This window comes from Natrix helvetica, assembly GCF_964273705.1.
Source record: "Natrix helvetica genome assembly, chromosome: 12".
Lineage (NCBI taxonomy): Eukaryota > Metazoa > Chordata > Lepidosauria > Squamata > Natricidae > Natrix > Natrix helvetica.
Window position 1 is genome coordinate 11,338,256 of NC_138556.1, and position 27,076 is coordinate 11,365,331.

The following is a 27,076-nucleotide window of genomic DNA, read 5'->3' on the forward strand; positions in this document are numbered from 1 at the left end:
GCAAGTAGAAAAATAGGAACCACCTTTGGTGGGAAGGTAACAGCATTCTGTGCGCCTTTGGCGTTGAGTCATGCCGGCCACATGACCACGGAGACGTCTTCAGGCGGCTGGCTCTTTGGCTTTGAAATGGAGATGAGCACTGCCCCCTAGAGTCGGGAATGACTAGCACCTATGTTTTACCTTTACCTTTAAAAAACACAAAAAAAGTGAGAAAAGATATTAATCCACGGGATGTGGTCTTTCCATTTTTAATCATGCCCTTTGGACTACCTGTCTAGTGCTTTTGCTCTGTAACGACAAAGGAGAAGAGCAAAGACGGGGCAGGGAGAGGCAAGGACCAGGGCCAACCGTGACAGCCCCATCTCCTTCGTCCTCTCTTTCAATCAATTTGGAATGCAGATTGCGTTCTATATAGAGCTGGTCTGTAGCTGTTTAAACCTGGGACATATGGCTACCATCAGGCCGGGCTCAGTCTGGCTTTGTCTGCCGAGCGAAAGCAGTGAAAGTGAACCAAATTGGGCTCTTCTCGCGTGGACAGACGGGGGGTGGGTGGGTGGGGGAGGGATACAGGAGCTGGCTTTCAGCCAACCTTGGCTTCAGCCAGCTTTTGTTTCCTGCTTGTAGGATCATGCTTGGCAATCCATGATTTTGGATTTAGCTCTCGGGGATTTCTTCGTCCTCTGTTTCCCTGATTTTGCTTTAAAATAATTTTTTTTTTAAAAAAGGGGGCCCGTTTAGCTTTGGCCTCATGCCAGCATGGATTTTCTTGGGTGCTGTGATGCATGGCTGTGACTGCTGGGGGCTATCCAGCAAATGACAAAAGCCAAAACGAGCGGCCCAAAAGTGCAGGCTTAGGCACGTGTGTGAGGACCTACAGGGAAGAGATGCCAAGCTATAAATGGTCGGTGACGGACACGGATTTTGTGCATGAGTATTTGCTGGGAGGTCGGATCAGTCACGAGCCCATGGATCTTGACTGACATAAGCGGCTAGTGCAAAAAAACACTATCATGAATTGCCTACCCCAAATCCATCCATCCTCCTTCATTCACTCTTGAATAAGATGGGGATATTATTTGAGCCCTGAGGTATGACTAGTTTGATGAAAAGAAGGACTAGGGGAGACATGATAGCAGTGTCCCAGTATCTCAGGGGTGGCCACAAAGAAGAGGGAGTCAAGCGATGGGTGGAAACTCATCAAGGAGAGAAGCAACTTTGAACTGAGGAGAAATTTCCTGACATTTAGAACAATTAATCAGTGGAACAACTTGCTTCCATCACTAGAAGTTTTTAAGAAGAGATTGGATAACTATTTGTCTGAAATGCTATAGGGTTTCCTGCCTATCTAAGCAGGGGGTTAGACTAGAAGACCTCCAAGGTCCAGGAGTTGGTGGCTATCAGCATTACTGCTGGTTCAGCATGCAAAACCAGAAATCAAGATGGCACCACTGACAATGGAAGTGGTTCAGGTGTGTGGGTGACCGAGTTACTACCTACATGGCCAAACTAGTCTGAACTGGTAGGAACCCACCTCTGCCAAGGTCCCTTCCAACTCTGTATTCTATTCTATTCTATTCTATTCTATTCTATTCTATTCTATTCTATCCTATCCTATTCCATTCCATTCCTTCTTTATTCTGTTCTATTCTATTCTATTCTATCCTATCCTATCCTATTCCATTCCATTCCATTCCTTCTCTATTCTATTCTATTCTATTCTATTCTATCCTATCCTATTCCATTCCATTCCTTCTCTATTCTATTCTATTCTATTCTATTCTATTCTATTCTATTCTATCCTATCCCATTCCATTCCATTCCTTCTTTATTCTATTCTATTCTATTCTATTCCATTCCATTCCATTCCATTCTATTCCATTCCATTCCATTCCATTCTATTCAGATCAGTATTTGGAATGGGTTCAGCTAGCGTTAAATCACAACTACGTTTTGACTTAGTTATGATACGAAAAATATCGCAATTGTAGCATGTGCATAATAAATAGTCTGTAGGTTAGTCTACAATGAATTTAGCCAACTATGGCTTACCTTACTTAAGAAATAAAGATCGGACATGGTAGGTAACGTAGCCATTGTGGTTTACAATGATGAATGGTTGGAGCTTGTTAAGATGGTTAAAGTAAATCATGGCTTATCTGATGGCTACCGTGACTTAGTGCTGGAAAATATTTGAGCCTATTTAGTTTGTTGAGGTGCAACAGGCCACCATTTTGAAAGGACAGCACATTGTGAGGGAGCATTTTTCTCCTCACTGTGAGATTCTGCGAGGGCTTCCCAAAATTCTGTTTCGTGGAGCACATGAGATATGGAACACATTATACAAAATGTGAGGAAGGTTGCTATCCTTGATTAATATAAACAAGGATCCTAATGATTTTTATCGTAGACCTTTATCCACAGCTGTTGCTCATAAGGGTAGAATGGAATTGTGGCATCTGCTTTTAGTTGGCCCATTAGAGAAATTCTCTGTGCCAGTTACCAAAATAAAAACCAGGCTTTCATGGTTCAAGGTAGCGTGTCTATGAATATAATGGTTAATGGAATGGAATAGAATAGAATAGAATAGAATTCTTCATTGGCCGAGTGTGATTGGACACACAAGTAATTTGTCTTTGGTGCATAGGCTCTCAGTGTACATAAAAAGAAAAGATACATTCATCAAGAATCATAAGGTACAACACTTAGTGATATTCAAAGTTACTAATAAGCTATCAAATTGCACTAGGAAACAAATACTAGGAAGGAAGGATACTAGGAAGGAAGAGAAGAATAATAGTAATACAGTCTTAGTAAATTATTTGGCAGCATTGTGGGAATCATTTGTTTAGCAGAGTGATGGCATTTGGGGAAAAAACTGTCCTTGTGTCTAGTTGTTGTGGTGTGCAGTGCCTTATAGCATCATTCTGAAGGTAGAAGTTGAAACAATTTATGTCTAGGATGTGAGGATATATAGATATGTAGGTAACAGATGAACCTATGTGCCAACTGAGTCAGAACTGAAGAAGCTTCTTGGATGAAAAGCAGAGCATTTTCAAGGAAAAAACCCAAGAAAGTCCAGTTGCCTTTTGAAAAAAGCACCTTTGGGACAATCATGATCTGGATGATTGAGAATCTCCATAGACAGATGAACTAATGGCGGTATGGCCCTCAATTTTGCTGGAACGCTTAAAGCATCTTACTGATTGGTTTGGGATAAAGGTGCTGAACCACTGTTGTCTACTTTATTCTCTGGCAGCTTGAGAAAGTCTTCAGAATTTTTCTGAGTCAAGGGTTTGTTTTCTTTTTGAAAGTGAACGATTCCTGGTGTTGGCGGTAGTACGTTCTATCTCTTCTGACCCAGGCTTCCTTAGAAAGCAAGGAGCAAAGTTGTGGTCCCTGCAAAACCTCTTTTATTTACACAACTGTGAATTCCTTTCATTCACAGTCAGCCAGGCTTAGCACACAGTCTTTCAGAGGAATGTTTATCCACACGAACCTTATCTCGTTTGGAGAGCTGCCAGATAACTAGTTTTCAAATGCAAGACAAGGCAACGCTTGGCACAGAGTCTCTTAAAGTCACAAACAGAACTTTCCACTCTTGAAATGACCAAATGAATGAATGGTTTCCTGCAAAATCCCACTTCCCGTTCGCTCCTCTTTTGTTTCCTATGGGATGGGCCAATCACCTCCAAGCATGTGATTTTACTCCCAAGTCAACCCCGCTTTCTTAGTTAGTCTTGTCTTCTGGCAGCTCTGCGCATGCACACACTGGGAACAGGCTCCAGCTGTTCTTCTGCCTCAGTGCAGTCTAACTCCTTCTCTGCCTCCGATGCAGTGCCTTCGTCTGAGCTTTCCTCAACCCCCCAGGACTGGTCCATGTTCCTCTCCAACCTCCTCACTGTCTGATTCTGCTGCTGGCAGGCTACAACACTATCTCCTTCAGCTTCCCGACTACATTTGCCAGTCTGAAAAGAGATATTTTGAGGTAATTTATCTCCTGATACATTCCCTTGAGAGATGATTGTGCAAAGCATAGCAGGAGAGACACAATCATTCCTGGCCTTCCGATTGCTTAAATACAATGTAGGAAACCTACTTGTTATCTCCTGTCACCCAAATGTTCCTCCTCTTTGAAAGAAAAACTATTTGTTATTTCATCAAATTGAACAAGAGTTGGGAGGAAAAATAATAATTCAGGAACATGATTTTGTTAGGTACTAAAACAGATGCTTGTCAAATGTCTATGGAGATTCTCAGTCAACCAGGTCACGGTTGTCCCAAAGGTGCTTTTTGAAGAGGCAACTGGACTTTCTGGGCTTTTTCTGAAGACATTTTGCTTCTCATCCAAGAAGCTTCTTCAGCTCTGAGCTTCTTCTTGGATGAGAAGCAAAACATCTTCAAAGAAAAACCAGAAAGTCCAAGTTGCCTCTTGAAAAAGCACCTTTGGGACAAATGCTTGTCAAGTGTTCCTTAGGAGATCAGGACCAAAGGATCATTCTTGTTATTCTACCCAACGTCTGCCAACAATGGATAATAGCAATAGCACTTGAACTTATATACCACTTCACGGTGCTTTTACAGCCTTCTCTAAGCCATTTACAGATTCAGCCACTTGCCCCCCAACAATCTGGGTCCTCATTTTACCCACCTTGGAAAGATGGAAGGCTGAGTCAACCTTGAGCCGGTCAGGATCGAACTCCTGACCGTGGGCAGAGCTAGCTTTCAATACTGCATTCTCACCACTGCACCGTGAGAAAGGAAAATGAGAAAAGGAATAAGAGAGGAAGGAAGGAATTGCAATAGCACTTATACTTATATACTGCTTTACAGTGCTTTACAGCCCTTGTTAAGTGGTTTGCAGAGTCAGCCTCTTGCCCCCAACAATCAGGGTCCTCATTTTACCCACCTTGGAAAGATGGAAGGCTGAGTCAAGCTTGAGCCTGGTGTGATTCGAACTGCCAAATTGCAGTCAGCCAGCAGTCAGCAGAAATAGCCTGCAGTACCGCACTCTAACCACTGCGCCACCAAGGCTCATAAGCTGCAACAGCCTTTCCAATGTGTTGATGTCCAGATACATTATCCCCTTATCCCTACCCACTGGGAGGATGCTAGGTTAAAAGAAGACCCCAATGCGATTTCCTTTAGGAACTTACTGTAACAATGCAAAATCCAGCCGTTGTGATTTGCCACTTCAGGTGGTTAATACAGATGGACAGGGATTATTATTCAGAGAAGATTTAGCCTCAGGATTTGAAGATTTCTTGCTGCTTGCTGCAGTTGAGTAGCCTTGTTATGAAATGAAAGGGGAAGCAGCCTAGATTTTTTTTTTTAGAAATGTCAGATGTGATCAATAGCCGGGTGGGAACATGGTAGGAAGCAGTTAGGGAATGCAGAAGCTTTGACCTGCCAGAATTAATTCCTCTGGATGGATGACAGGAACCTGACTGATAAATTTTCTATATTTTCTAATTCTGATACAGTTAAAGACCACCAGTTCAACTCCAGGAAAGGTCTGAGTCTTTCTTGGAAACAGCAGCTCCTACTCAGCGGTGGCCTTCAAAATGTTAGCAAGGGGTTCTCTGCCTGGTTGCTGGGTGGGCATGGCCATGGTGGACATGGCCTAGTCAGCCTCCTGCACCATGTCAGGGGGTGGCATTTTTGTCCTCCTTTGGGCTCTGGAGGCTTTCCTGAAGCCTCCGGGAAGGTGAAAACGAACTTCCCAGCTCCAGAGGCCCCCTAGACCGCTTCCCAAACTTCCGGTGGTCCCATTTTTTGTCCTCCCTGAGCCTCCGCACAGCGCCCTGCACTTACCTCTATCCAAAATGGGCCGCATGGGGAGTCCTGGGAAGGGTAGGTGGGAGGGGTCCAGACAGAAGTGGGATTTAGAGGTTCTCTGAAATGCACAGAATCTGAGCTAGAGGTTCTCCCGAACCCCTATGAACCCCCAACAGACGACCCCTGATAGACTGTGTTCAAAGAAAATGTTCAAACCTAGATTGATTATCTTTGGGTTACTAAATGAAGCACAATTTTCTCAAGTCACACATCATCTTAAATCATGGCTATAGAACAGCCTGTTTTAGATGTGAGGTAAGGGCAGGGCCTGTGTGGAGGCTCAGGGAGGCAATTTTCATCCTCCTGGAGGCTCGAGGAAAGCCTCCAGAGCAGGGGTGGGTTGCAGGCGGTACGCCCCCATATGGTGCTCCGGAGGGCCCACCCGTCCACCTAAGCTCCTTACCTGTCCTTTCAGCCTTTGGCGCTCCGCTGAGCAGCTGGAGTCTTGCGGAGGTGTCACAGGCAGGCATGATGCATCCATGTTCTGCACGCATGTGCGGCCACCCGCGTTCCATGTGGGCGACGCTGGGCCCGTTCCAACCGTACCGGTTGGAATGGGATCTGGAACCCACTACTGCTCCAGAGCCTGGGGAAAGCGAAAACGCCCCCTCCCTGCCATGGTGCAGGAGGCCAACAAGCCCATACCCACCATGGCCCACGCCCATCCAGCAACAGAGCAGAGAACCCATTTCCAAAATTTTGGAAGCCCACCCTTGGGCACAAGGGGATATTTCCCACCTTTTCCTCCCTTCGCTTCTAATGAAAAAATCATCTGGTCGCAGTGTTTTGTGCGCCTTCAGTGTTGAGTCGTGCCAACCACATGACCATGGAGATGTCTTCGGACAGAGCTGGCTCTTCGGCTTTGAAACGGAGATGAGCACCACCCCCTAGAGTCAGGAATGTCTAGCACATATGTGTGAGGGGAACCTTTACCTTTTCCTATCAGATATATCAACTCCAGACTCCCTGGGTCCCAATTTAATTTAATTTAATTTAATTTATTTGATTTCTAGACCGCCCCCTCTCCCCGAAGGGACTCGGGGCGGTGTACAGGTACCGAATTAAAAAACCTTACAAATAATCATAAATATAGTTAAAAACGAATTAAACGTTAAACCCCTGTACAAATTTATAAAAATTAAAAACTAAGCCTAAGACCAAAATTTAAAAATACAGGCTGGGGTGGGAGAGCTGGAATTAGGCCAAGCCGGCTAGATTAAATAGGTGGGTTTTGAGCTTCTTACGGAAGGAGTGGAGGTCCGTGGTTGTTCTAATATCAGAGGGAAGGTCATTCCAGAGGGTCGGGCCCATCACAGAGAAGGCCCTTCCCCTGGGCGTTGCCCGCTGGCACAGCCTAGTGGACGGCACCCAGAGGAGTCCCTCTCTGTGTGAGCGAATCGGCCGAAGGGATGTAATTGAAGGGAAAAGATGGCCAGATTGGACTCCCAAGTCCATGCAGTGTTTGTGAGGAGACCATGGAAGGGCTGAGCCACTATTTTTCTGGGATTCTGTGTTACGTCTCCGTCTAGCTTACAGCCCTGAAGTTCCATGGGGATGTCCCCAACACAGACACTAAACGAGGCTGCTTGTGGGAACGGGAAAATCAGACTAGTACTCCCCTTGCTTGAGGGGCAAATGCTGGCTTTAGGGGTAAACTGGTCTTTTACATTTGAAACATGGAAGCCACTTGTTCTTGGGTTCCGACTGGGTTTCAATCAAGCATATAATTTTGCAGAATAATGGATGGAAACTGAATAAGGAGAGATCCAACCTGGAAATAAGGAGAAATTTTCTGACAATGGGAACCACGAAGCAATGTAACAGCATGCCTTCAGAAGTGGTGGGAGCTTCCATCATTGGAGGCTTTCAAGAAGAGACTGGACTGCCATCTGTCAGAAATGGTGCAGGGTCTCCTGCTTGGGTGGGGGTGGAGGGTTGGACTAGATGACCTACAAGGTCCCTCCCAACTCCGTTAATCTGTTAGTACTCTTAGGATTCCTTGCGTTGTTGTCCAAATCATCTCTTTTGGGCAGCTTGGTGGTAGACGGGAAGGACTCTCATCTACTGAGGCAACAAAATAGAGGAAAGACTCAGATAGAAATCAATAAGGCAGGTTTTTATGTAGCTACAATTCTGGTTCTCCTTGTGAGAGTAACTTTCCCTTCAATTATACTCACCACATCCCAGCCCAATTTGGAGAGTGGAACAGATCAAATGAAATTTTTAAAAAATGGGACCAGCAAGAACCAGAGGAACAAGTAATTCATCCGTTTGATGGCCTAGGAGAGAATCTTAACAGGCCATCCTTTGGCAAAATGTTCTATTCCCTTCTCTGCTTTCCCACACCTCTTTCCAGAAGCTCTTTGTCTGGATGAACCTATGTCTGGGGCAAGGAAATTTGCATGCAGACTAAAACTTGCTCCTTTTGCTTAGCAAAAGGCCCGACATCCTCCAGCCAACTTTCCCAGGGCAACGGCTGGTCTTTGAGCCAGGTGTAGCCAGGCCACTGTACTGGGTGAAGGCTATCTGCTCCGTATTTTATGGGCATGTTCCTTTCATGGGGGAAGTGGGATGGGCTTCTTCTCACCCTCCCCGTCCTCCCAGAATTGGCCCTGTAATTTATTAGCTGAAAGGGGGAATGGATAAAAACCATGAAGGCACCTCAACATCTTTTTCTCTCTGTCTGTCTCTCTCTATCTCTCCCTCCCTTCCTCCCATTGCCTCCTCCCCCTTGCCCCAGAAGAAAAGCCTGCAGCTCCTGATAAGTCATACATCAGCCCTTACTTTGCTCCTTTCTTCTGTCTCAGCAAAATCTATCAGATTCCGCCCAAGGCGAACTGCCCTCATTTGCTTTGCAAGGCTGAGATTTAAGCAAATGTTATTTTAGCCGTGCAGTGCCAGACACAGCCTAGAGCATTCCTTGGCTTGTGTGTTTCTCTGTCTCTCTCTCTTTCTCTTCTCTGTCTCTCTCTCTTCTCTCTCTCTCCTCTCTCTCTCTCTCTCTCTCTCTCTCTCTCTCTCTCTCTCTCTCTCTCTCTCTCTCTCTCTCTCTCTCTCACAATTGCAAATCCCAGTTTTTCGTTTCATTTGTCTTTTTCTATTTCATTTCACCGGTTCCAACTTGGTCATTTATAGCAACCTGATCAATAGGAATATGCAAATCCTTCAAAGCATGAAATGCTTGAACTGTTTTTCAAATATTATAAACTTAGGATGGGAAAAATTCTATATTTCCATATAGTTTCCTTTGAAGGAAGTGGTTTGACCCTGGAGATCAATTGGCTTGTTTAGATCTACAATTTAGGGCTTTCTTGGTGGATTCTGTCCCAAGTACCGTGTTTTCCTGAAAATAAGACGGGTCTTATTTTCTTTTGGCCCCCGAAATAAGCGCTAGGCCTTACTTTCAGGGAGGTCTTATTATTTTTGAGGTGCAGGAGGCCCCTTAACCTTGGCCCATGGCTCAGCTGATCCAGAGAGGGCCAGAAGCTCTGTCTCTGTTTCTGGCACACTCTTGCGAGCCGTAGCGTCACTGGGCCTGTTGCTTTTTTTGTGGCCATCACTAAGAGAAGGGGCACAGTAGCTAGGGTTTGCGGGAGCAGCCTCCATGAGGCCGTTTCGTGTGGATGGCAGGTGCATGTGGGGTGCATGGAGCATGTTCTCCCCTTTCCACCCCAGGAAATGGCGGGGACCGACTGTGGATTTGTTTAAATATTTTAGGGGGGGCTTATTTTGGGGGGAGGGCTTATTTTAGTGCATACGCTCAAAAGCCCAATTGGGCTTATTATCCGGGGAGGTCTTGTTTTGGGGAAAACAGGGTACCAGCTTCAACCCTGCTGAACTTTTTGGGATTAGCCAGCCTAGATGTGTCCACTTGCCTGACTTCTAAAAGACTTGTAAAATATGTAGAATGGGAGAGAGGACACTTGGAGAATAGAACAGAATAGAATAGAGTAGAGTAGGGTGGGGTAGGGTAGGGTAGAGTAGAACAGAACAGAACAGAACAGAACAATAGAGTTGGAAGGGACCTTCAAGGTCTTCTAGTCCAGCCCCCTGCTTAGGCAGGAAACCCTACACCACTTCAGACAAATGGTTATCCAAATAAGGAAAGCCATCCAGCAAGTGGCCTGCACATTTATTTGCTTATATTTTACCATATTGGTATGCTCACTTGGTGAGATAAATGAACATCAGAAGGAAGTGTGCCCTGAACAAAGACAAGCTACAGTGCATGGCATAGAAACAGGAATAGCTAAGGGAGCGGGGGAAAGAAATAACATTAATAAAAACTCCCTTCTTAGACTCCCCAAAAGTTTGATCAGTTGTCAAGGCTTAGTAACTACAGAAGGGTTTGCCATCCCCCTCCCCGCCCCTAGCTGTGATTGTTCAATTACAGTTCTTTGTGTACAGAAGTAGCATCCATCTGACAAGCAGATGCTGAGTACAGCAATTATGGGATGGATACGACCACCCTACTACCCTGTTTGCAGGCTTCAGTGAACTTCTAGATGCATTTTCGATGAAGTGGACATTTACACTGATCCTGGGAAAAGAGTTCAATCTACTGGTTGAGAGAAACCCCCAAGGCCCCCCAGCCGAGTCTTGTGATATTTGCAAAATTCATAAGCATGTTGTCAATTCTTTCTTCTTCTTCTTGGCGTTGGGTTATTATCTGTATCTCCACTATACAAATAGATAATACTCCCAATTCATTGTGTTATCACCCAAGGAGTTTTTTGTCAGCATAATGATATGTAAATGATTGCTCCTGTGTACTAAATTTCTGATTATCTGAGCATTTTTTGGATATCCCCTGGCCATTTTTGGAGAGATGAGATTGTACTTTATTGCAAAATGCCAGAGCGGTATTTATTAATTGGCCATTTGTAATGCTGCAATTCATATTCTCTTTGGCAGCGATCCCACAGATCTTAAATTTTCCACTTGCAGTGGTTAATTCACAATTCATTATTTCAGCATTCATTATTTTCATACTTAAATAAGTGGAGATTTTAAGCTTTGCACTTCAAAGCTTTATTTCACATGCACATGAGTGAGATTGGACTTTCAACTACAGTTGCTAAGATCAAGAATATGATTTAAAGTGTAATTTTAAACAAAGGAACTCAACAACACAAATATGTTCTAGCCTACAGTCTTCCTTAGGTGTAGGGACTAGAGCTCCCTGAATTGCCAATCAGATATTCAGTTGGAAGAGACTGAATTAAATTATGCTGATCAGTTTCATGTATGTTTAAGGCAGAGGAGGTATTCAGCAGGTTCTGACCAGTTCTGGAGAACCGGTAGCAGAAATTTTGAGTAGTTTGGAGAACCAGTAAATACCGCCTCTAACTGGCCCCGCTCCCATCTATGGAATGGGGATTTTGCAGTAACCTTCCCCTGGAGTGGGGAGGGAATGGGGATTTTGCAGTAACCTTCCCCTGGAGTGGGGAGGGAATGGAGATTTTACAGTATCCTTCCCCTGGAGTGGGGAGGGAATGGGGATTTTGCAGTAACCTTCCCCTGGAGTGGGGAGGAATGGGGATTTTGCAATATCCTTCCCCTGGAGTGGGGAGGGAATGGGGATTTTGCAGTAACCTTCCCCTGGAGTGGGGAGGGAATGGGGATTTTGCAGTAACCTTCCCCTGGAGTGGGGAGGGAATGGGGATTTTGCAGTATCCTTCCCTTGGAATGGGGAGGAAATGGGGATTTTGCAGTATCCTTCCCCGTCACGTCCACCAAGCCACACCCACAGAAGCGGTAGTAAAAAAAATTGAATCCCACCACTGGTTTAAGGCTCTTGACTTATATCTCAGTGGGTCTTTAGTGGATCTTGTTTCTAAGAAAAAGCAATCATGTTTGAACTCTGGAATTAATTAATTAGAATGAGCTGTATCTATGCAGGTAGGCGCGACTTGCGACCACAGCTGAGCCCCAAATTTCTGTCGCTAAGCGAGACGTTGGTTAAGTGACGTTGTGCCCCCTTTTACGACCTTTCTGGCTGCATTTGTCAAGGGATTCACTGCAGTTGTTACGTTAGTAACGTGGCTATTAAGGGACTCCGGCAGCCCCATTGACTTTGCTTGTCAAAAGGTCACAAAAGTGGATCGTGTGACCTCGGGACACTCTAACTGTCATAAATAGGAGTCAGCCGCTGAGCATCTGTATTTTGATCACCTGACCATGGGGATGTTGCATAAGTCACAGATATGAAAAATGATCATAAATCGCTTTTTTCATGCTGTTTTAACTTTGAACGTTCACTAAATGAATTGTGCTAAGTCAGGGACTACCTGTATCATATCTATAGCTCTCTCTATTGATTTTTCTGTTCTATAAGGATTTTTCTGTTGCAATAGTTCAAATGCCAGACAAATGTTATTTCTTTGATAGATTAATAGCCAATATTCCCTTCAGAAACTCAAGGCAGTGAGTGCAGAGCCGTCTCCTCCTCCTCCTATTTTATTTCCCCCTACAAGAAGGTTGGATTTAGAGAAAGTGACTAATCCAAACTCACCCAGAGAAATTCTGTGGTTAAGGGTGGACTCGAAACCTGGTTCCTGTGATTCTAATCCAACACCTGAACTACTGCAGAAAGCTCTATTTCACTTTTAAATGTCCTGTTGCCACCTGAGATGGTTTCTATTCAAGTTAACTTAGCAGAGCAGGACTTTTTTTGTGTGTGAATTAGAATATTTGAAAATAATATTTTATCTGACAAAGCACCTCCTAAGTACCATGGACAGAGCTACAAAGTTTTTGGTGTGTGTGTAGTTAAGTTTCAGCAACTTTCATTTGCTGGAGAGTAGAGTAGAGTAGAGTAGAGTAGAGTAGAGTAGAGTAGAATAATAGAGTAGAATAGAATAGAATAGAATAGTAGAGTAGAGTAGAATAGAATAGAAGAGTAGAGTAGAAGAATAGAGTAGAATAGAATAGAATAGAATAGAATTAGAAGAGTAGAGTAGAATAGAGTAGAGTAGAAAAATAGAGTGGAATAGAAACGAATAGTAAAGTAAAATGTAGAGTAGAGTAGAAGAATAGAGTAGAATACAATAGTAGAGTAGAATACAATAGTAGAGTAGAAGAATAGAATAGTATAGAATAGTAGAGTAGAGTAGAATAGTAGAGTAGAGTAGCGTAGAGTAGAGTAGAGTAGAATTGAATTGATTGAATTGAATTGAATTTTATTTTTGGAATGTCAATCCTTCTAAAATATAGGATTATATGGACCAATGCAGTCTTAAATCCCGAATATATCTTGCATTTCTCTTGCTCCTGGGACTCATCAAAGCACCGCATGCCTACATTTCTAGGGTGGGTGTGAGGGACAGCTCATTCCTTCACCTATGAAAGAAAAGGACTGTTAAAAAAAGTATTTGAGTATTTATCTTAAGAATGCCTAGCTTGTTTTCAAGTTATTGTTCTAGTACAAGCTAGAATGTATGTTCCAAGTAACTTCAATGCAACATTGTGTCTAATATGATGACAAAATTAGATTTAATCACATTTTATTCTAAATCAGCAAATCAAGTTAATATAATTATCCCTCACATATTTTAAAAGGCCCCACTTTGTTTGAAGGGAAAATTAGAATTTGGTGGCAACTTTTGGAAAGGATCTTGAAGGGCTACAGCTTAGGTTTTGCAAGGCCTTTTGACCTCCAATTGTGGACCTCCGATTTATGCATTGGAAACCAGATAAAGTTTGTTTGTTAGGTCAAAGCAGGGGTGGTGAATTTTGCAACTATAGCTCTTCTGCTGTCAATGAGGAATAAAGAGTTTGCACTCTTTCATATGAAAATAAAATAAATGAGCATAAAAACCAAAAGTTGCAGAGAAAGTTTGTGATCTGAAAGCCATGGTGGTGCAGTGGTTAGAGTGCGGTATTGCAGGCTACTTCTGCTGACTGCCAACTGACTGCAATTTGGCGGTTCGAATCTCACCACTCAAGGTTGACTCATCCTTCCAAGGTGAGTCAAATGTGGACCCAAATTGTTGGGGGCAATATGCTGATTCTGTAAACTGCTTAGAGAGGGCTGCAAAAGCATTGTAAAGTGATATATAAATGTAAGTGCTATTGCTATTGCTGATAGCTTTCATCCTGCAAATACTTACTATGTTGTGTGGAGGTATATTTAGCTGTGTGAATCTTGCTAGAGCAAACTTCAACCCATATTATCTGATTTTTAGAAGCTAACAATGCTTAGCTTCCGAAGAAGCCTACGACTGTGTGGTTGTATCAGTGCCATTTTTTATTTTACTCTGGATAATTCTGGCTTGTGTTATTTGAGCGTGTAAGGGCTACTGTATATCTTTAAGCATTCCTTCATAGATTAAAATTCACGTGTCAAGATGAAGGGTGTAGCTATTTTGCTAGAGGGAAGGAGTTTGTGTCTTTTTAATGCAGAGAAATATTCAGAAATATGTTTTCCAAGATGAGATAGTAGGCCCCTGCTTCTGCTGTCTCCTGCATAACTTGTAAAAAGCCAGAGCAAACATGTTTCTAAATCATTCATATGATTTATGGGCATCCTTTCCCCGTTCTCTCTCATTCTTCACATCTACAACAAATTGCAGTTCCTATTGTTTTGAGACAGCTTAAATTCACTTCCTTAGTCTGCGTCTCTCCAAATATCGTGGGACTCAGTGGTGGGATTTAATTTTTTTTACTACCAGTTCTTTGGGCATGGCTTGGTGGTGTGGCATGGCTTGGTGGGCATGGCAGGGGAAGGATACTGTAAAATCTCAATTCCCTCCCCACTCCAGGGGAAGGATACTGTAAAATCTCCATTCCCTCCCCACTCCAGGGGAAGGTTACTGCAAAATCTCCATTCCCTCCCCACTCCAGGGGAAGGATACTGTAAAATCTCCATTCCCTCCCCACTCCAGGGGAAGGTTACTGCAAAATCTAGATTCCCTCCCCACTCCAGGGGAAGGATACTGCAAAATCTCCATTCCCTCCCCACTCCAGGGGAAGGATACTGCAAAATCTCCATTCCCTCCCCACTCCAGGGGAAGGATACTGCAAAATCTCCATTCCCTCCCCACTCCAGGGGAAGGATACTGCAAAATCTCCATTCCTCCCCACTCCAGGGGAAGGTTACTGCAAAATCTCCATTCCCTCCCCACTCCAGGGGAAGGGTACTGCAAAATCTCCATTCCACCCCACTCCAGGGGAAGGATACTGCAAAATCTCCATTCCCTCCCCACTCCAGGGGAAGGTTACTGCAAAATCTCCATTCCACCCCACTCCAGGGGAAGGTTACTGCAAAATATCTATTCCCTCCCCACTCCGGGGAAAGTTTACTGCAAAATCCCCATTTCCTCCCGATCAGCTGGGACTCGAGAGGCAGAGAATAGATGGGGGCGGGGCCAGCCGGAGGTTGTATTTACTGGTTCTCCGAATTACTCAAAATTTCTGCTACCGGTTCTCCAGAACTGGTCAGAACCTGCTGAATACCACCTCTGGTGGGACCCAAATCTTTCCAAGTTGTCTCAGTTCGCTTGGACAAAAAACCAGAGATGACACAACTTTTAATACAAAAGATCTGAAGGCCCTTAGTTGGGGAAGACAGTCCTACACAGTTAAACTGATTTAAGTGGATTTATTTCTACAGGGTAAATATAATATAAGTGGCAGGTAGATGAGTGAAAAGATAAAATACAACAAACAATTTTCAGAAGAAGGCCAAATATTTTAGTGTGCTTTTTTTTGGCTCTGTCATGTAGTTACTTATACATTTTCATGTTGGCTTTCCCAGATATCACATTTAAAATTAGCTGTTTTGTGAAAAATATCACTTTTTCTTGGAGTGAGTCATTGGTGTTTCTTCTGTTAATATATATGTATATATAGGCTGTGTCCACAAAATGCATTTAACCCCTCCGGTTGCATTTGTAGCTATTATGTTTGGTTAGTCATCCCAAAGGTGTTTTTTTCCAAAGGCAACTGGCCTGTGTTTTTCTTTTATTTGTTGAAGACATTTTGCTTCTCCTCCAAGAAGCTTCTTCACTTCTTCAGAAGTGAAAGATCTTCAAGGTAAAAAACAATGAAAAAAAGCACCTTTGGGACAACCATAACCTGGATGATGGAGAATCTCCATAGGCGCTTGGCTTAATTTTTTATTTACGGATAAGATATAAGGTGGCCTCCTTAATTCACATCTCCTACTGATTTCATCCCATAGTTTCCATAAGCAAGACCTCCTGTAGGGGTTGGAGTTCTTATTGCAGAAAGGTTCTTTTGCATTATAGATTTCAGTTTTCTTCTAGACTGAGCAGGGACCGAGGTGATCCCACAGATGTTGTTGAACTACAGTTCCTATCTCACATCTCCGGTCATGGAATTAGTAGAAATTGTACTTTGACAACACGTGGAGTCAATAAAAGTTCTTTGTTTCTAAAATGGTGTATCCAAAGTAGGTATCCAAGTGCAGATGACTAGCTCCAAATAAGCTAAGTCAAGACTTTAGCAGGGGAGAGGGTAAGAAAGAGGAGAAGGGAGGAGGAGAGGGGAAAGAGAGGGGAAGAAGAAAGAAGGAAGGAGAGGAGGAAAGAAGATAGAGAAAGGCGGTTGAGAAGATGGAAGGAGTAAGGTTGTTGCAAAATAAGATTGAGGCACGGGGTGGCAAGAAAGTGACCCAAACTATATTATACATTGTGTGTGTAAAAATGAGTATAGAGACTAACGATGAATAGATAAAAGTTAAATAGCAATTATAAGAATGTATATCTATGAATTTGAGGGAAAAATAAAAAACATTTAAAAAAGACACATTCGCAGGTATATGATCTGTATTAGGCAATTCAGGATGCCTGCAACCTAATTTCCCCCTAATGTTTGAGAAATGTTATCAGGGTCATTGTGGTTAATCAAAATACCATGTATTTCTCAGTTGTAACCGTCCAATGCTTCCTAAATGCGATGAGTCTGCTTTTAACCCAATGCAAGTCTACGCTTTTGATCAACTCTATTGTCTATCGTAATTCTCTAATGAGGGGAAGAAAATCTTGTTCACCATCCTTTATGTGGACACATCTTCAATTGATCTGCATGGTTCAGTGATGGCCTGCATGTGTGAATCGATCTTCAGTAATTTTTCACAATGTCTGGAAATCTAAGTGTTGCCAAATCCAGTTGAGTTCTAACGTGTTGGGTAGATGAAGGCCAATTTGACCAAACTTCTCTGCTGATCATGAAGTTTCTTCAAAGTGATAAAAAAAAGTTTACTGAATTCCCCCCCCCACACACACACACAAAAAAGACAACTAGACAAGGATTTGTCTAAGTTCTCCCTCTTTCTCTCTCCCGTTCGTCCTTTCACTGGACTCAGGCTGGTCTTGTTTGCTAGACAATCACACGCCAGGCAGAAAAATCAGACAAAAATTGCTTTGATGGACTGATGGATGGATCAGTTGATGAATCTTCTAGTTGGGATAAAATATATACAGTAATTGGTCCTTTTTTTCATCCTGTGATCAAAGTTGATGAATGAATCCATAGCAGTAGAAGGGAGTTTCTTGGCCACTTAGGAGTGGCATCATCAAAGGTGATGTACCCATAAAAAAGAAGTTAAATGAAAACATAACTTAAGCCACATTCAGGGACTGTATTGTAGATGTTCCCCTTTGAGGATCCATGCGTATTCTTATCCTTGATCTTTGCTTGCTTCTTCTGGCTGTTTTCCAGTGTTGCCTTTTGCTAAGAATCTTGTGTGAACATGAGATTTCAGTGAGAAAAACAAATGTCCAAGCAAGACTCTGAGATTCCCCTTTTGACAGGCTGTTTAATTCTCCCCCCCCCATCATTTACAAAAAGAAGCACTATAGAATTGAAGAGTACAATTTTGGATCTAAGCGGGATCAAACACAGACAGCTCCTGAGGTGTAATCTCTGGAAGAGCTCCATTTTCAGTTGCTGCAGAATGCCAAAGGAGTCATTCATGTTCTAGTTATATTCAAGTTTAAATGGCAAAAAGCAAAAAAAAAGAGAGATGTATTTTCTACGCTTTGCAATGTGAGTTTTATTCTCCCCAACTCTGCAGTGATGTAGATGAATATAGGCAGATCAACCATTGAGGGGACTGTCCTTGGATTTGAATGCAATTCTCGTTTCCCTTCTTACCCCCCCCCCAATATTATTCATCCAACAATCAAGGCAGATTACAACAGCCAAGAAAACACCAAGTGTCAATAAAGCAGCATTATATTGAAATCTGAATATACAAACCTCGTTGCAATAGATGTCTGACACGATAGATATAGTGTCCCTTGAATTTACTGTAGTATATTTCGTGCTGTTTACATAACGAAGTGATTATGATTAAAAGCCATGGTGGCGCAGAGGTTGGAATGCAGTATTGCAGCCTAATTCGGACAACTGCAAGCAGTTCGATCCTGACTGGCTAAAGATTGACTCAGCCTTCCATGCTTCTGAGGTTGATAAAATGAGGACCCAGATTGTTGGGGGCAATATGCTAACTCTTTAACTGCTTAGAGAGGGCTGTAAAGCAGTCTAAGTGCTATTGCTAAGTGGGAAGGAAGGAAGGGAGGGAGGGAGGGAGGGAGGGAGAGTTTCTGGTGGCACAGTGTTACAGTACAGTATTACAGGATAATTCTGCCGACTACCAGCAGTTCAATTCTGAATGGCTCAAGGTTGACTCAGCCTTCCATCCTTCCGAGGTGGGTAAAATGAGGACTCAGATTGTTGGGGGCAAGAGGCTGACTCTGCAAACTGCTTAGAGAAAGCTGTAAAAGCACTTTGAAGCGGTATATAACTCTAAGTGCCATTCCTTCCTTCCTGTTAGAAGGTAGTACTACAGGCTAATTGTGCTGATTGCCAGCAGTTCGATCCTGACTAGCTCAAGGTTGACTCAGCCTTCCATCTTTCCGAGGTGGGTAAAATGAGGACCCAGATTGTTGGGGGCAAGAGGCTGACTCTGCAAACTGCTTAGAGAAGGCTGTAAAAGTGCTATGAAGCGGTTTATAAGTGCTATTGCTGTTGCTAAGACCCAACTCTCTCCGTTGTTCTCTGCTTTCTTTGGTCACTCTGCTTCCCAAATGAAATGGTCAAGTGGGAAGGAAGGGTGAGCAGGCCTACAAAACACTTGCAGGTGTGATGGCTTAAAACAGATTTGGTCTCTTCCCCCCTCCCCCTCCCCCAACACCCCCCACTCCCTCCCACACTCTCCTGGGCCTCTGCTTTCTTTCTTAATCTGGAGATAAGCCTGATGATGCAAGGCAGAGCCACCGTTGAGCCCTGGGATGGTAACTGCCAGAGCATCCCTATTGCACTTCGCTGGTAGAGTGGAGCTTAAAGCCAGAGAATCAGATTCCGAGCGTAGCTTTTGCACAGGCGGGGAGGGAGACAGGAGTGGGGCTGGGTGCCTTATGAGGACTTTGCTTACAAGGTGGAAAAAAAGGAGGAAGTGAGGAGAGAAGAGGGTTTAGGGGGAAGGATAAGGAATACTCGCGTTTTGCAGTGAACACAGATGGAGGCCTGCCACCATCCCTTTGAGAGCATAGGAAGTTCCAGGGATTTGCTGAGCTGATTTCCCATAGTGGTTTATATTGGGGGGGAAAAGCCCAATCTCCAATCTAGGAGGATTTATCCCCACCTAAAATTCCCCCTCAAAAAAAAAAAAAGATAGAAAAACGCCCCTTGTTTCTATCCCCGTATTTCCCCCCCCCCCTCGTCTTCAGGTAAACGTGTTTCTTTGAAGGCCACGAACATGAATGTCCTTTGAATTCTTCTCTTGCTTCCTCCTCCCAAGCGGCATACAACCTGATTTTAAAAAAAAAATCCGATGCCCTTAAATTTAAAGCAGAGTTAAGTGATTTCGGCATGGGTTACACGTGCAAAATCTTTTGTTGAGCGGAAGGTTTGCGATGTTCGAGCTAAAGTTGCATGTTTTCCTGGTTGCTTCTGGAGATTCTCAAGTTATCCAGATCAGGATTGTCCCCAAAGGTGCTTTTTTTTTCCCCTTCAAGAGGCAACTGGACTTTCTGTTTTTTTTTCTTTTTGAAGATGTTTTGCGTCTCACCCAAGAAGGTATGATAAGAGGGTACTGTGAGAATAAAGAAAACCAACTCTCATTTTCCATCTACAAAAAGAGAAAAACAACATGTGAAATATGACAGTGTAGTCTTTATGATCATTGTACAAAATGAATACAACGGAATCGGTTTTAGCCTGACTGGTGCAAAATTATAGCGGAAACAAAAAAAAGAAAGAAAAAGAAAAAAAAAACTAGTCATATGTTTCATACGTGGGCATGGAGTGATTGTGGTTATATTTAAAAGCCTGACAGCCCAAAGATAGAAACTATTTTCAAACCTATAGAAACTATTTTTAAAACTATAGCCTATAGCCTTGCTTATAGGTAACCAGTGCTTGGCTCCTGGTCCCAGCCGAATCCAGACTCTTAATATCAAAAGTTTCTCACCCAGGTCTAGCACCATGCAGTACATGGTGCAATTTACATGGTGCATGGTACACTGTGCAACTTATTTTTGATTCCAGTAAGGCAGTGAGGAGACGCCTATGTTATAGCATTGTTCATAAGAGGCACGCAGAATGGAAATTGCAGGAAAACGCTAGAGAGAGAGAGAGAGAGATTTGTAACACAGCAGCAATCTCTACATATTTTAAAATCGTGTTTGTTTAAGACACAATGGCCCATCTCTGTATCTCCATCACCCTGTCTTTGCTGTTGCATTCACAAACGGGGCGGGGGGGGGGGGAGAATTGGTTTTTTAAAAAAGAAAACCCAGCAGCCGCCATAAGTCACAGGGTGTTGTATCTGCAAACACAAAGCAACTTAAGGTGTGTGTTTTTCTATTGTTCGAAACCAGGCAGCCTTGCCAAGAAAAAGCAGTTGCTCCCCTTTCTAATCAGCCCAGAGCAACAGGGGGAAAAGAGGTTGCCTGATTTAATTCAAAGCACATGCTGCCAATTTGAGCTTCATCCTCTAATCTTCCAAATTGGAATTCGGCCAGTAGATTTGCATCAGGTGAATGCCCTGGTAGTTGGTGGGGGTTGGGGGGAGGAAGGGATGGGGACTGGCTCTTCTATGCCTCAAAAACCGGGCACGCCATGCTTCCATACAATCAGGCCGATGGATCAGAGCAGCCTCTTGTCGATCAGAAAGCGGTTTGGCGGTTCGAATCCCTAGTACCACGTAACGGAGTGAGCTCCCGTTACTTGTCCCAGGTTCTGCCAACCTAGCAGTGTGAAAGCATGTAAAAATGCAAGTAGAAAAATAGAGACCACCTTTGATGGGAAGGTAACAGCGTTCTGTGCGCTTTCGGTGTTGAGTTATGCCGGCCACATGACCAAAGAGATGTCTTTGGACAGTGCTGGTTCTTTGGCTTTGAAATGGAGATGATCATCGCCCCCTAGAGTTGGGAACGGCTAGCTACCACATATGTGCGAGGAGGGGAACCTTTACCTTTCTGGATGGGAAGGACTAGACCCCCCCCCCTCAATTCCAGTTGGGAGAAATAAGAATGACAGTGGAATTACCCAGAGCGACACCAGGTTAAATTAGTTAGAAAAAAGGATGGGGGATGAAGTGGCTGGGTCCAAATTCTAAATTCATAGCTCTCCAAAATGTTTCCTTAAAATGACAGAAACCCAGCATCTTCTCATTGAGGAGAATGCAAATATTTGACAAGCCATCAAATAGTAGAAAAAGTAGAAAGTAGAAAACTAGGGACCACCTTTGGTGGGAAGGTAGCAACGCTCCGTGCACCATCGGGGTTGAGTCATGCCAGCTACATGACCATGGAGACGTCTTCGGACAGCTCTTTGGCTTTGAAACAAAGATCAGCATCGCCCCCTAGATTCAGGAACGACTAGCACATGTGTGTGAGGGGAATCTTTACCTTTATCTCCCCGTTACTTTCTGGCAAGGCCGCAAACATCACCTTGTGCACTTGCTCTCCAAAAGGTCAGGAAGATTCCCGCCTGGCTTGCTAGCCACCTTCATTCTTTATGAATCGGGGCCTCCTCCCTCCGTCTTACGAAAAACAAGCCAAGGTCCTCGCAATCCAACTGACAAACAACGGGGTGAAATACAGACAGGGGCAGCAAGGGGGTAATGCAAGTTGAAAACACAACAAAAACAGCCCTCTGAAAACCGGGCCCAGGTTTTTTGTGTTTTTTAAAAGCAACCAAATTGCACCATGAAAGGATTTGGGGGAGGGAGGGAAAGCTGGGGTTGGGGGTGGGAATTGTGCGTGTCTTCCCTCCTGGCGTTCCACCTTCTCCTTCCAACCATAATCAAGTCATCTCATTCATTACGCAAGATGTTCAGGGAGGAAGCCAAGTTTCAGTAGGATTATGGGAGAAAGGAAGAATGGCTTAGCTCGATGAAACCAAGAGCTTCTCTCTGATCCGGCACCGTTCCAATAGCGGCTATTCAAAATGCCCTCTAACAAGCTCCCAGGGCTGCAGAATGCATTCTTTGGGTTTTGTCCCCATTCAGAAGGGAAGCAGCCCCTGGAAAATGGAAGCTTAATTGAGCAACCAGGTCTGGCCAGCAGCTTGTTAGCCCTATCACCCGTTAAAGCATCTAATCATAACATGCCTGAACAATAGCATTTAATGCCTGGCCGGCCGAACCTGTGAATGGACTGTGGGAAAGCATGGTGTTCCAGAGAATTCAAAAGTCCCGTTGGGTTACATTTGGGCCTGCGTGGGGCTCCCAGGGAAGCTGCATTTGGCCATGTAATTGTCACTGGGGAAAGTGGGGGGGGGCTTTTGGGGGGGAGGGTGTGAAAGAGCTCCGTAGCTGGCTCTGATCCAATGCTCCTTTTGACCTTCCCTCGCATCCAACCGTTTTAAGTTTTCTTCTCCCTGCAGGTTTTCCTCCACTCACCTCTCAGGCCCTTTTTGCCTTCTTTCCAAATGGTCGCCCAGGAACTGCACTGTTGAAAGGAGGATGTTGGGTTTTATTCCTGCCTGCCTAGGAACAAAATGCCATCTCCTCGTTTCAGTCCCAAGTGTTCCGCTTTGGCTAGCGTGCAAAGCTTAGCATCCTTTGCACGCCAACCTTATCGGCGGTTATTTCCAGGATACTGTTGTGGACCACTAGCGGCCATAGGAGCTGGCAGCAGATTTGGACAGTGAGGAGGTTGGGGAGGAACATGGGCCAGTCCTGGAGTCTGGGGAAGGCTCTGGCGAGTGCTCTGCATCAGAGGCAGAGATGGGGCCAGGACCATTTGACAGTTATCAGCTGCCTTTGGAATCAGACATCAGTGAGGCAGACGAACAGCTGGAGCCTGTTCCCAGTGTGAGCATGCACAGAGTTGCCAGACACAGGGAACAGCTAAAGAACAAGGGTCGACTTGGAGTAAGGACACAGGTGGACAGTGAATGGCCCCTCCCAGAGGAAATAAAAGAGCAACGAAAGGGAAGGGGTGTTTGCAGGAGACAATTAGTTCATTCCTTCATTCTACCAAGTATTGTGGTGTCTGAAAGATATCACCCTGGCCACTCTCCAAGCCTGATCAAGGTCAGTAATTGTGAACTATCTTGAAAGACTGTGGGACAGGACTTTGCTGGAGGGGAATTCACTGTAAATTAAATAAAAGGGGTTTATCGGGATGAGGACTCGGCTTCGTGCTGCTGGGGAAGCCTAGGTCAGAACACAAGGAATATAAATCCTTCCATTCCCCACTGTTCAGTCAGAGTTGAAGAAGCTTCTTGGATGAGAAGCAAAATTTCTTCAAAGAAAAACCAGAAAGTCCAAGTTAAAAAAGCACTTTTGGGATGAGCAATGCTCTGAAGTGGAAGTCGCTGCAGAAGTCATGTCTTGGACAAAGAAAAAGATATCATGTTTGATATCCAGTTTTTTAAAAATGAATTTCGCTTCGTGGAGAGGGAAGGTCTGGATTGGCTAGTGTGATCTCAGCAGAGATGCTGCTAATTAAGGAAATAAAGCATATGTACATGATTTTGTCTAAGGCTTTGTGTTCTAAACCTCAGCAGGATACTGTTGTGGACCGCTAGCGGCCATAGGAGCTGGCAGCAGATTCGGACAATGAGGAGGTTGGGGAGGAACGTAGGCCAGTCCTGGAGTCTGATGAAGGCTCTGATGAGGGCTCTGTGTCAGAGGCAGAGAGGGGGCCAGGGCCATATGCCAGTTATCAGCTGCCTTCAGAGTCAGACATCAGTGAGGCAGACGAACAGCTGGAGCCTGTTCCCAGAGTGCACATGCCCAGAGCTGCCAGACGAAGGGAACAGCTAAAGAACAGGGGTCAACTTGGGAGTAAGGCCACAGGTGGACGATGAATGACCCCTCCCAGAGGAAATAAAAGAGTGAAAATGGAAGTGAGTTTGCAGGAGACAATTAGTTCACTTCATTGGTTTGTGACTCTCCGAGACTCCTTGCCAAGTTTTGCAGATCTCGGCCTGGCAGCTCTCCAAGCCAGATAAGGTCTGTGACTGTAAATCCTCCCTCGAAAGACTTTGCTGGATGTGAATGAGTAGAATCCACAGTAAATTAATAAAATGGTTTTTTGTTGGGACCAGGAGTTTGCTTCATGCCCTTGGGAAGCCTAGGTACTAAGACTTGGTCCAGATGGGGGCAAAATGCTTTCCTTGGGATTTTCCCAAGCTCCTGCTTGTCTTCCTTTCTCCGGTTCCTTTTTTTGTTTTTTTTTGCAAAGAGGCCGAGCGCCAAGCGGTTGCTAGGGAGCTGGGAAGTGACAGGGAGACTCGCAGGGGAACAGGCTGCCCTGTCAACGTGTCTCAGCTAAACCATCTATGCCTAGGAACCGTACAGCTGGGTAGGGCCTTGTCTCGCTTCTTGTCTGGAGCCTGGGAATAGCCCAGGCCTTTGAGGTTCAAGGGCAAACTTGCTATTCATTAGTTGGAGTCCTTGACATTCCTCCTCTCTGCCTCTTCTCTTCCCCTTTCTAGGGTGTCTGCATGTAAATCCCCCCCTGGATGCATTCCTGGGTGCCCCTGCTGAAACCACTCCCCCTTCTTTGCCCCCCCCTCCCTTCCCCCCCCCCCCTTCATGCACCAGCTCTCCCTCCTCCCCAGAAGATGCTGAAGTGGGAGAGTAGAGGAACAATGACCCAAGTGAAGGCTATTCAGGCCAGGAGGCTCAAACCACTTGTCTCTTGCCTCTGCATGCGCAGCCTCTTGCCCGGAGCCCTCTCGTTCCCCAGCCCTCCTTCCCAAAAGCATCTCTGCTGGAAAGAGATTAGGGGCTCATTTAACTCAGGATCGTTGATTTCCTTATTGTTTGGGATGGTTTGTTGGAAATCGTAATTTAAGATAGGGGGAAGGGGGAATGGGAGGCAGGCCAGAATCACTGGGTGGAATTGGGAGGCAATGGAAATTGAATAAATACATTAAAAAGGAAAAGGAAAAAAAAACAATTCCAGCTGCCTCTCCTGGCTTGGTCTCAGGGGGTTCTTGAGGACAGAAAGAAACGGGCTCCTGAGAAGAAATAGCAAAAGTGGCTTAACCGCGGCCTTAACTCCGGATCAGTGAAACAGCTAATGAAATCTCTCCTGCTGGTGTGGACACATATGTAACTCCTGATCCTAGCCATTCGAGATCTCTTGTTTTTCTTTAGAATAGAATATTTCCAAGGGGTTGGGGGTTGTTGGTTTTTTTGGATTGGAGATGTTTTATACTTATTATAAGGCAAATATCATGGCCTGCTGGCTTAAGTCATTATTCTGTCTGTCTCTGTCTATCTATTATCCATCATCTCTCTCTCTCTCTCTCTCTCTCTCTCTCTCTCTCTCTCTTTCTCTCTCTCTCTCTCTCTCTCTCTTTCTCATCTCTATCTATCTATCTATCTATCTATCATCTATCTATCTATCTCTGTCATTGGTCTGTCTGTCTGTCTGTCTGTCTCTCTCTCTCTCTCAATCTCTGTCATTGATCTGTCTGTCTGTCTCTCTCTGTGTCATTGATCAGTCTGTCTGTCTCTCTCTCTCTCTCTCTACCTATCTATAAATATCTGATATTGATCTCTCTCTCTCTCTCTACCTATCTATCAATCTCTGACATTGATCTCTCTCTCTCTTTCTCTCTCTCTCTCTCAATCTCTGTCATTGATCTGTCTCTCTCTCTCTCTGTGTCATTTATCCGTCTCTTTCTCTCTCTGTCTCTATCTATCAATCTCTGTCATTGATCAGTCTCTCTGTCTGTCTCTGTCATCTCTCTCTCTCTCTCTCTCTCTCTTTGTCATTGATCTGTCTGTCTGTCTGTCTCTATCTACCTACCTACCTATCTACCAATCTATCTATCTACCTATCTATCAATCTCTGTCATTGATCTGTCTGTCTGTCTGTTGGTCTCTCTCTCTCTCAATCTCTGTCATTGATCTGTCTGTCTGTCTCTCTATCTCTGTCATTGATCTATATATATATCTATCTATTTATCTATCTATCTATCCATCCATCCATCCATCTATCTGTCTATCGCTGTCATTGATCTGCCTGCCTGCCTGCCTGCCTGCCTATCCATCCATCCATCCATCCATCCATCCATCCATCCATCCATCCATCCATCCATCCATCCATCTATCTATCTATCTATCTATCTATCTATCTATCATCTCCATCCATCCATCAATAATCTCCTCCCTCCCCCCCCCAGCCCCAGGAGTAATTGTGCTGAGTTAGAGAGAGAATGCAGCTTTTGCACGCATTAGAGTTGGAAGTCTGGAGCAACAGAAAAGAGCATGAAAAGCCCTGATTTGCATAAATAACATGTGTCTCCACATTAAAAGAAAGGAGGAGGAGGAGAGTTGCAGAAGAAAGAGGAAGAAAGATATCAGGGGCCAGCAAAATTGAATTGAGGCTGGGGAGAAAATAATGGGAGCAGGGATACAGAGAGAAAGCAAAGGAGAGGTGGGGGGGGGGAGGGAAGGTCAGTGTGAAAGAGGGTTTTGCTAAGTAACACCCTGGCGAGATTAAATTGTCCAGAAAGTTTCTCCCTGTGTGTCGATGAAACGGTTGATGGGGTGAGGCGAAGGAGGAGGGGCAGGTCCCTCCTACTGGAGACCATGAATAGAAAATGGGCGAAAGGAAAAGAATCCGATTAAGCAGGAGGAAAAAAACACCCTCTGACATTTTACTTTATTATTGGAAGGAGTTGTCAGGGGAAGCCCTTTTCGATCAGAACTTCCACACGGATCCATTTCCTTTCCAAAGAAATGTGGGTCCTAGCGGAGCGAGGCAGTTGCTATGGAGTGACAATGATATAAATAACCCTG

At 44.3% G+C, this 27,076-nt stretch overlaps 1 long non-coding RNA gene across 1 annotated transcript in view; it reads left to right on the forward strand.

Annotated features, from left to right (window-relative positions):
• LOC309398192 overlaps positions 1-27,076 on the forward strand; it is a 64,352-nt gene that overhangs the window by 33,878 nt on the left and 3,398 nt on the right. The gene's annotated exons all lie outside the window — the stretch shown is intronic.